Here is a 9,567-nt window from a genome sequence, read left to right as displayed (position 1 = left end):
AAAAGGGGGGGGGCTACGAAGGTATTAAGGGTAAGGTATAATGGGGGTGTAAAATAACAAAATCCTCAGAAAGAATATAATCCATAATCTGTTTTTTAAGACCAAGAAAAGGCAACATAAGCACATTATTTAGAAATATGGAGTATTATCTAATGAAACAACAACAAAAAAGCTGAAACTGATTTACACTGTGGAGCAAGGAATAATGGATGGAGCAGGGAGCACTTATTTATTTGTGTGTTTGTTTTTTGAATTCATTTACTGTTTTAAGCTACTACCTGATGTGTATATTCATTTTGTAAAATAGAAAATAAATTCTTAAAAGAAAGAAAATATTAATAAACAGTAGAGAAACCAAAGGATGTTCAGGGAGATCGTTGAGTCTGGGATGTTTGCAGTGGAAATTAAGAAAAGAGAACTGGGACCTCCCTGGTGGCCCATTGCAAGGGGCACTTCCCTCCCAATGCAGGGGGCACAGGTTTGTTCCCTGGTCAGGGAACCAGATTTCACATACCACACCTGAAAGATGCTGCACGCCACAACAAAAATTGAAGATCCCCCATGCTGCGGCTGAGATGTGGCACAGCCAAATAAACAGATATTTTTTTAAAAGAAGGGTTGATTAGAGAAACATTTAGGAGGTAAAATTGATGGCAGCTGGTGATGAATTTGGTAACAGACATGAGAGTGATATGTGTTGAGAATAACTCATAGTTATGAGAATAACTCATAGCATAAAAGGTGCTATTTTTAAAGACAGCAAATACTAGAAAAGGAGCAAGTTGGATCTGAGGACTTAAGTTTTGTTTTGGACATGTGGATTTGTGGTGCCTTTGAGAAATCCAAGGAGAAATATCTTCTAGGCAGGGACTCATTTGTATGTGGAACTCAGAGGAGAGGTCTGGGCATAATATATACTTGGGAATTGTAGACCTGTATGGGGCTTCCCAGGTGGTGCTAGTGATAAACAATCCGCCTGCCAATGCAGCAGTTGTAAGAATGCAGGTTCAATCCCGGATCAGGAAGATCCCCTGGAGGAGGGCATGACAACCCATTGCAGTATTTTTGCCTGGAGAATCCCATGGACAAGGAGCATTATGGGCTACAGCCTGAAGTGACTTAGCATGCATGCATGCAGAGGTTGGCATAGATGAAACTGTTTAGTGAAGGAAAACGCAGAGGAGAAAACAGTGTCCAGGATTGAGAGATGAATACTTTGCATTCAGGCAGCCAGATAGAAGAGAGTGAGTCTGTAGAAGAATTATAAATGGATTGGTCCAAGAGGTGGAATGAAACCCCAGAGGGTCTAGTGCCACAGAATATAAGAGAATAAAGTATGAGACTCCAATAAATAAAGGATAAAGCATGAAACTCCAATACTTTGGCCACCTGATGTGAAGAACTGATTCATTGGAAAAGACCCTGATGCTGGAAAAGATTGAAAGCAGGAGGAGAAGGGAACAACAGAGGATGAGATGGTTGGATGGCATCACCAAGTCAATGGACATGAGTTTGAGCAAGCTCCAGAAGTTGGTGATGGACTGGGAAACCTGGCGTGCTGCAGTCCATGGAGGTTACAAAGAGTCAGACACGACTGAGCAACTGAACTGAGAGTATGAGAACAGAGGAAGGCCTGACCCATGGTGTATAAAAAAGAACACATTTTCCTTTGAGTGGTACGTACTTTTGAGGTGGTCTGAGAAATCTGGTCATGGAACATCAAAATTTTGTGAACTGACAGTTAATCATTTTGATACTATACAATTTTAAGAAACTATACTTGGGATGAAATGCCATTTCGGTATAACAGTTGCATGATTTCAAAAACGGCTACTTCAGGTGCAGTAAATATAAAAAGGAGGAAGAGCAGGGGAGGGGAGCTAAGACTTCCTGAGATACTTTGTGGGACATTTCACATGTTTTAACTCATTTAATCCTCAGGACAGCTCCTGGGGTGCTTATATGTTGTTATCCCCATTTTTCAAAGGAGCAATCTGAGGCATATAGAGGCTCAATAATTTACAACATTTTATTCTTTTTCAAGATCTGCCTAGAAATATCTTGAGAAAAACTTTTTAAAAAGGGGTAGTTCCCTCATGGAGTAACCCTAAGCAGCAGAACTGAAGGGTATTGGGATATTATTCTTCCCCCATACCTTCAGAGATTGCTAATAAAAGTGTGTTAATCTGTTCACACTGAAAAGACTATATTATTGATTAACTCTACATATGATATTCATCTTTCTTTAAGAAAATTCTAAGTCCCTAGGTTACAGGTAGAAAGAATGAAGCATTAGTGAATGTAGCTCATCTAATGGGTACTAAGTTCAGCTAATTCTTTGTGTGTCTTTAGAATCCAATCTTCCTGAGTTGTTCCCAAGAGTCTGCTTCTGATTTTATCTCCTAAACTAACCCTTGCCTGCAGTCCTTTTGCTCCTCCATCTTGGGGACTATTGACATGCTTATCTTTCTAAGAAACTCTTAATTCTGTCATCCTGCCATTAAACCAGGACTCCTAGTTTCCAAGTATGTGTGTATAAATCCATAGTCAAGCAGGCTGCATGCACCATAATCTCACCAATCATTATTCTCAGACTTGTATTCCCATGCAAGACTCTGCCTCCAACCAAGTTATTCTATTCATGTTCCTACTTTTCCTGTGCTTACTTTGTTTATACATGTTTCATTTAACATTCTGCCTGTGTAGATCTTGCCCGTCTTCAAATCCCATCTTTTTCATGAATGTGCATTCACCCCACAATATTCTAAGCCATGATCATATCTCCCCTACTTGATTTCATGCCAGTATCTATAAACCTCTTTTAGTAGTGCTTCTAGAACAATTTCAACACGATTTGAATTTTCACTTTGTCTTCCTGAAGGAGTTTTTGGGCCCAGAAAAGAAAATAACAGTCTCAAAGGCCCTTGCTGAATCATCTAACTTCTGAGAAAACAAAACTGAACTTTAGGTCCCGCCCTGATGCTCCAGACCAGTTGTATCTACCAGGGACTTATCACTCCCTGTCCAGAAACCTTCCACCCCCTACATCTGCCAGGGACTTATCACCCCCTGCCCAGAGGGCTTATCACCCCTCTGCCCAACTACAAATGCCATCTTAACTAAAGAATACCCAAAACATCCCGCCTGACTAAAGTTTCCCTTATTGCTTCCACAAACCTCCCTTTAAATATGTGTTATGCCCAGAGTCCGAGTCCGCAAAACTGAGAGAATAAGACATCCACAGCAATGCAAAAGCATAAAGGGGTTTATTGCTAGCTCGAGTTAGGGCCCAAGTCTTATCCAGCACAGTGGAATCCGACAAGAGCCCTGAGCTCTGAATCACATATACTTTTATGCAGACGGTTCTTTGTTTCTGTAACAGCATAGCTGACTGGTTAAACCATACGCACACGCAGGACTTTTAAACCTCGCATCCCTATCTGGATTGGCTCGGGTCTGGCACCGGCGGGGGGGCTACGGGGATTTTTCTGATTGGTCTAGCTACACTGCCTGCGGGAGTTCCCAGTGCCTCAGTTTTCCTAGAGACTAAACCTCAGGCCTAGCCTGCCCCTTACAGCCTGTCCTGGCTTCAGTTTGGTCCTAACATATGAAGCCTCCCTGATCCCTCTTGCTCTCAGTCTGGTTGTTAGGCTGACTGTCACCCCTCCTTGCCTAAATAAAGGTAACTTGCTTCCATTGAGAACATCTCTCTTTCTTTTCTGCCTTGGCCCAAACTATACCTTACGCTTCCTACCTATATATTAAATTTACATGATTTGCCTTCTCAGTTAAATTTTAAATGACTTAGGTAACATCAAATACAAATAAAAGGCTATCTTTTAAGGCCAAACCACTACGTAGGTATAAAAATACAACTATGAACAAAACAAACACAGTCCCAGTTCACACACTGCTTAAATCCCATCCTTTTGGGCACTAATTTTCTTTTGTGTATTAATGGAGATAAAACAGGTATTCAGTGACTTTGCCTACCTGTAATTCCGCTGAAATAACCTAAGACAGAATTTTGTTATACAAACTGCTTGTGAAACAGGAAAAAATGTGTTTATCAAGACAAGTTTGTATTCCCAAATTCACAGCCTAAAGCAAAGACATTTCCTTTCTTTCAGAGTCAAATACCTTAGGGCGTTGATGGTATAGTGGTGAGTCTAGCTGCCTTCCACAGTCCAATACCTTTGCTCCTGTCAGTAAAAACATCCAGAGGGAAACTTGTATTGAATGCTGTTTCAGTGGCCTATGGTGATTTTTATCACAGGGCCTTTTTCAAATAGATTCTTTGTGTACCTTGTAAGATAATCTATTTTATAAGACCCATTGGAGACTATTGCCCACTCCATCTGGCATAATTTATTTTTCCTAAATGTCAATATGTACACTATATGAAATTTCACCCAAAATAGATTACAAAGTCACTTAATTTTTCTAGGCCACATAGTTCTCTCTTCTAAAATTAGGAAATTATGCCTGCTTATCTTGAATGCACCTCTAGTTATAAATTATTCTACAATTCTACAATTATAATAATTCTATAATAATACAATTGCAATAATAATCTATAATAATTCTACAATTATTCTTACATTCACACCACCTAGAGTTAAAATTGGAGTGATAAACATAGAAACGGTGGAGAACAAAAAAATTTCTTTGTGTGATGGTTAATTTTCTTTGTGTGATGGTTAATTTTCTTTGTCAACCTGACTGTACCAACAGGGTGCCCAGAATTAAGCCTTATTTCTGGGTGTGTCTATAAGTGTGTTTCTTCAGGAGATTAGCATTGAAATTGTTGTAGCCATGTGTTCCAGGAAACAAACTCACTCAGAAGGACAATGCAGATAGTGGAATGCAGATTATTACACCGGTGGGCCCAAGGCAGAATCTTCTCTTAGCCAAAGACCCTGACCAGTTTTTGTGAAAACCTTAACCCTAAGTGTGTAAGGTTCCTTGAAACTAGTCTGAAAAAAGGAAAAAAACAAGATACAATCAAAGTTAACCTGTGATCATAGGCCTTTAAGCCTAGGTAGTTAACAGTGGACAATTATCAATAGGCCTGTGGTCATCAAATTGCCAACATCTGGTGGATCATTGAAAAAGCAAGAGAGTTCCAGAAAAACATCTATTTCTGCTTTATTGACTATGCTAAAGCCTTTGACTGTGTGGATCACAATAAACTGGAAAATTCTAAAAGAGATGGTAATACCAGGCCACCTGACCTGCCTCTTGAGAAATCTGTATGTAGGTCAGGAAGCAACAGTTACAACTGGACATGGAACAACAGACTGGTTCCAAGTAGGAAAAGGAGTATGTCAAGGCTGTATATTGTCACCCTGCTTATTTAACTTATATGCAGAGTACATCATGAGAAACGCTGGACTGGAAGAAACACAAGCTGGAATCAAGATTGCCAGGAGAAATATCAAAAACCTCAGATATGTAGATGACACCACCCTTATGGCAAAAAGTGAAGAAGAACTAAAGAGCCTCTTGATGAAAGTGAAAGAGGAGAGTGAAAAAGTTGGCTTAAAGCTCAACATTCAGAAAAAGAAGATCATGGCATCTGGCCCCATCACTTCATGGCAAATAGATGGGGAAACAGTGGAAACAGTGTCAGACTTTATTTTTCTGGGCTCCCAAATCATTGCAGATGGTGACTGCAGCCATGAAATTAAAAGATGCTTGCTCCTTGGAAGAAAAGTTATGACCAACCTAGACAGCATATTAAAGAGCAGAGACATTACTTTGCCAACAAAGGTCTGTCTAGTCAAGGCTATGGTTTTTCCAGTAGTCATGTATGGATGTGAGAGTTGGACTATAAAGCAAGATGAGTGCTGAAGAATTGATGCTTTTGAACTGTGGTGTTGGAGAAGACTCTTGAGAGTCCCTTGGACTGCAAGGAGATCCAACCAGTCCATCCTAAAGGGTATTGGTCCAGGGTGTTCATTGGAAGGACTGATGCTGAAGCTGAAACTCCAATACTTTGGCCACCTGATGCAGAGAGCTGACTAGTTTGAAAAGACCCTTATACTGGGAAAGATTGAGGGCAGGAGGAGAAGGGCACGACAGAGGATGAGATGGTTGGATAGCATCACTGACATAATGGACGTGGGTTTGGGTGGACTCCAGGAGTTGGTGATGGACAGGGAGGCCTGGCTTACTGCAGTTCATGGTGTTGCAAAGAGTCAGACAGGACTGATCGACTGAACTGAACTGAACTGCGGTCATACCTCAATAAGCATAATAGAAAAAATGATTCTATTCAGTTAAACAAATAATTAGGGTATTCTTTTAGGTGATGGAGAGCCCTGGGGCTCTTCCTTCTGGGGGCCTGGTTTTTCAGTTGGTATGTCGTTTCCATAGATACTGGGCATATAGCTCAAAGTCCACAGTCCAACCCAAGATGGAGTCCTGCTTTCAAGATAGAGCCTGTTCTGTTTCCTCCTTCAAAATCAGTGGACTAAGTAAAGTATATACTGGCCTCTGCAATATGGATAAGCATTATACAATCCATTTAGGGCCAAAACAGAACAAAAAGCAGAGAAAGGAGGAATTTTTCCCTTTTATCTTTATGCCTACTTGCTCAAGCTGGATTATTCGTCTTTTGATCTTGCACTGGAATTTATACCATCAACTACCCTGATTCTCCAGCCTTCAGACTGGAATTACACCACCAACTTTTTTCCTGTGTCCCCAGCTTGCAGATAGATGGAAGATCACAGCACTTCTCAGCCTCCATAATCTTGCAAGACAATTCCTATATATAGGAATATATATATATATATGCATGATATATGAATGCATTTTCCATTGGTTCCGTGTTTCAGGAGAACTCTAACACAAGTTGTAAGATGAAATGAAAGGGAAGATGAGGTCAAAGGAGCCAGGAGAGGATTTAGATGTAGCCATGTCCAACTCCACAAACCCACAAGTCCCTCTTAGTATATAGTGGCCAGTATTGATTTGGGCACAACAGATATTCCTACCATGTATTTGTGGTCTGAGTGAAACTTAGAGCTGTCCCCAACCATCTACCAATAGAGATGTTTGGGTGAAATGAAGCAAGAAAAATTTAACCTGGGTGTTGTGGATAAACATTTGAGTGAATGAGTGAAAATCATTCAGTCGTGTCCGACTCTTTGCAACACCAATGACTATACAGTCCACGGAATTCTCCAGGCCAGAGAACTGGAGTGGGCAGCCTTTTCCTTCTCCAGGGGATCTTCCCAACCCAGGGACTTAACCCAGGTCTCCTGTATTGCAGGTGGATTCTTTATCAGCTGAGCCACAAGGGAAGCTGATAAACAAGGGAAGGGATAAACATTTGGCACTTGAACCAAGTGGCGCTATTGGTAAAGAATACACCTACCAATACAGGAGGCACAAAAACAGGTGTTTGATCCCTGGGTTGGGAAGATCCTCTGGAGGAGGGCGTGGCAACCCACTCCAGTATTCTTCCCTAAAAAGTTCCACGGACAGAGGAGCCTGGCAGACTACAGACCATGGGGTTGCAAAAGAGTCAGACACGACTGAACAACTGAGTACACACACACACAAATATCAAAATCAGGCAAGGTCCCTAGTTATTCTTTCAGATCCACTGACAGAAATAGAAGCAATCCTATATCATAAGAAGGATTTTAAAAAGCTTATTTCAGTGTCTCCCAAACTTAAATGCACATACTGTTCACCTGGGGGTCTTGTTAAAATGCAGATTCAATTTCGTAAGGTTTGAAGTCCAGGCCTGCTATTCCATGTGGTCAACAATGATCCTTAACTTGTCAAAATCTAACCAACATATGCCACAGGAAATATAAGTATATTTTTAATTAATGGCACCATGGTGTAATGGAACCAAAAAACTGAACCTACTTTCTGGTGATATCTTGCCATAGCTTAGGCTGGGTTCAGTTTTTCTGCAAATGACCCCTCCTAGACTGAATCTCTATTGTATCCTCGGGCACTGCCCTTTTAATTATATCAGATTCTGTTGTAAGCAACATGCCAAAGCTCATGCCTTCCCCCAGAGATATTATCAAGCCTGGCCCTCCATCAGATTAGAAATAAGAAAAGCCCAATCTCTTATTGCCTCATCATCTTTCCAGACCCAATGCCAAGCCTGTAGCTATCTCACTAGTTGTCATTTTCCAGCTTAACAGATCTTTACTATCATGATGCCACCCCCTATCTCCGCTTGTCTTCATGTACCAAATCCAATGCCCCAAACCCAAAAGTTCCTCTTAGTAGATTGTGGCTAATATTGATTAAGGCACAACAGATGTTTCCCACCATATGATTGTGGTTTGAGTGACATTCAGAAGCTGTGTTCATTGAGCCTATGAAACTCCTAGATACAGTTAATTTTAAGTAAATCATAAAACTCTCCATAATTTTTCTTTTTGAAGTTCCAGGCATAAATTACCAATGATATATGATAATCATATCAAACCAGGATTCGCCCTTTGGAGGATCATCCTGATTCCATCAAGACAGGCTTGTAAAGCACTCTATCTGCATTCACATCTGGTATTGTTGAAAGAGTAAAGTAGATCCTGATATCTAAGGCAGGCAGCAAATCATCTCCCATCACACCCAGCTGCCTCAGCAGGCTGTCATCTTGGTTCACAGCAGGCCATGGTATCAGCTATAGATGCTACACCTGTGATTCCTCTTCCAGTTCAAAGATAGGTTCCTTTTAAAACCACAAAAGATTCAATACAATAAACACAATCAATAGAACATCACCCAAATGGCACTTGCAACCTGCTCTCACTCAAGTGATTCATCATAAGATGCTGTTGATTAAGCTTTTCTCCAAGTTTCCCAAGTACATTTTCCAGATGAATCTTATAGTATGGCTTCAGTCCAGTTCTCCTTCTCAGGGGAAAACAAATCTGGGGGCTTTGCCTAGCCTTGGCCATGACTCAACAGTACATCTGAAACAGCTACAAGTATTGATTCTCTTGTTCTGAGATTGTTCTCCCAGGAAAAATGTGATGAGGCCTATTCCTAGCATCATCACCCAGCTACCTAACTCCTCTCCATCCTCTGCAGTTTCCATTTGCTTTCATTTATTACCTTTTTTTCAGCCTTCCTAGCTGAGAGTCCCAGCCTAACCATAAAGCAGGCTGCAGGCACAGTCTTGCCAGAGTTTCCTCTTCTGTCCATGCTGAGGAAACAGGACTAGAGTTAGAAAGAGTAAGCGTGATGAGCCTGTTTCCACCACTAGGCAGTGAGACAGCCTGGTTTAAGCACATGACATGCTACTCAACTCACTGTTCCCTTAAGAGTACACTGAGCCAAATTCAAAGCAATTAAAACAGTGTTCTGGAACTTCCCTCATGGTGCAGTGGTTAAGAATCAGCCTGCCAGGGCAGGAGACACGAGTTTGATCCCTAGTCCAGGAAGATCTCACATGTTGCAGGACAACAAACTGCATGTGCCACAACTACTGAGCCTGAGCTCCAGAGCCTGGGAGGCGCAACTACTGAAGCCTACATGCCTCAAGCCTGTGCTCTGCGGCAAGGAAGCCACCACAATGAGAAGCCAGCA

This window comes from Ovis aries, chromosome 3, assembly GCF_016772045.2.
Source record: "Ovis aries strain OAR_USU_Benz2616 breed Rambouillet chromosome 3, ARS-UI_Ramb_v3.0, whole genome shotgun sequence".
NCBI lineage: Eukaryota > Metazoa > Chordata > Mammalia > Artiodactyla > Bovidae > Ovis > Ovis aries.
Note: the sequence above shows the minus strand (reverse complement) of the source record.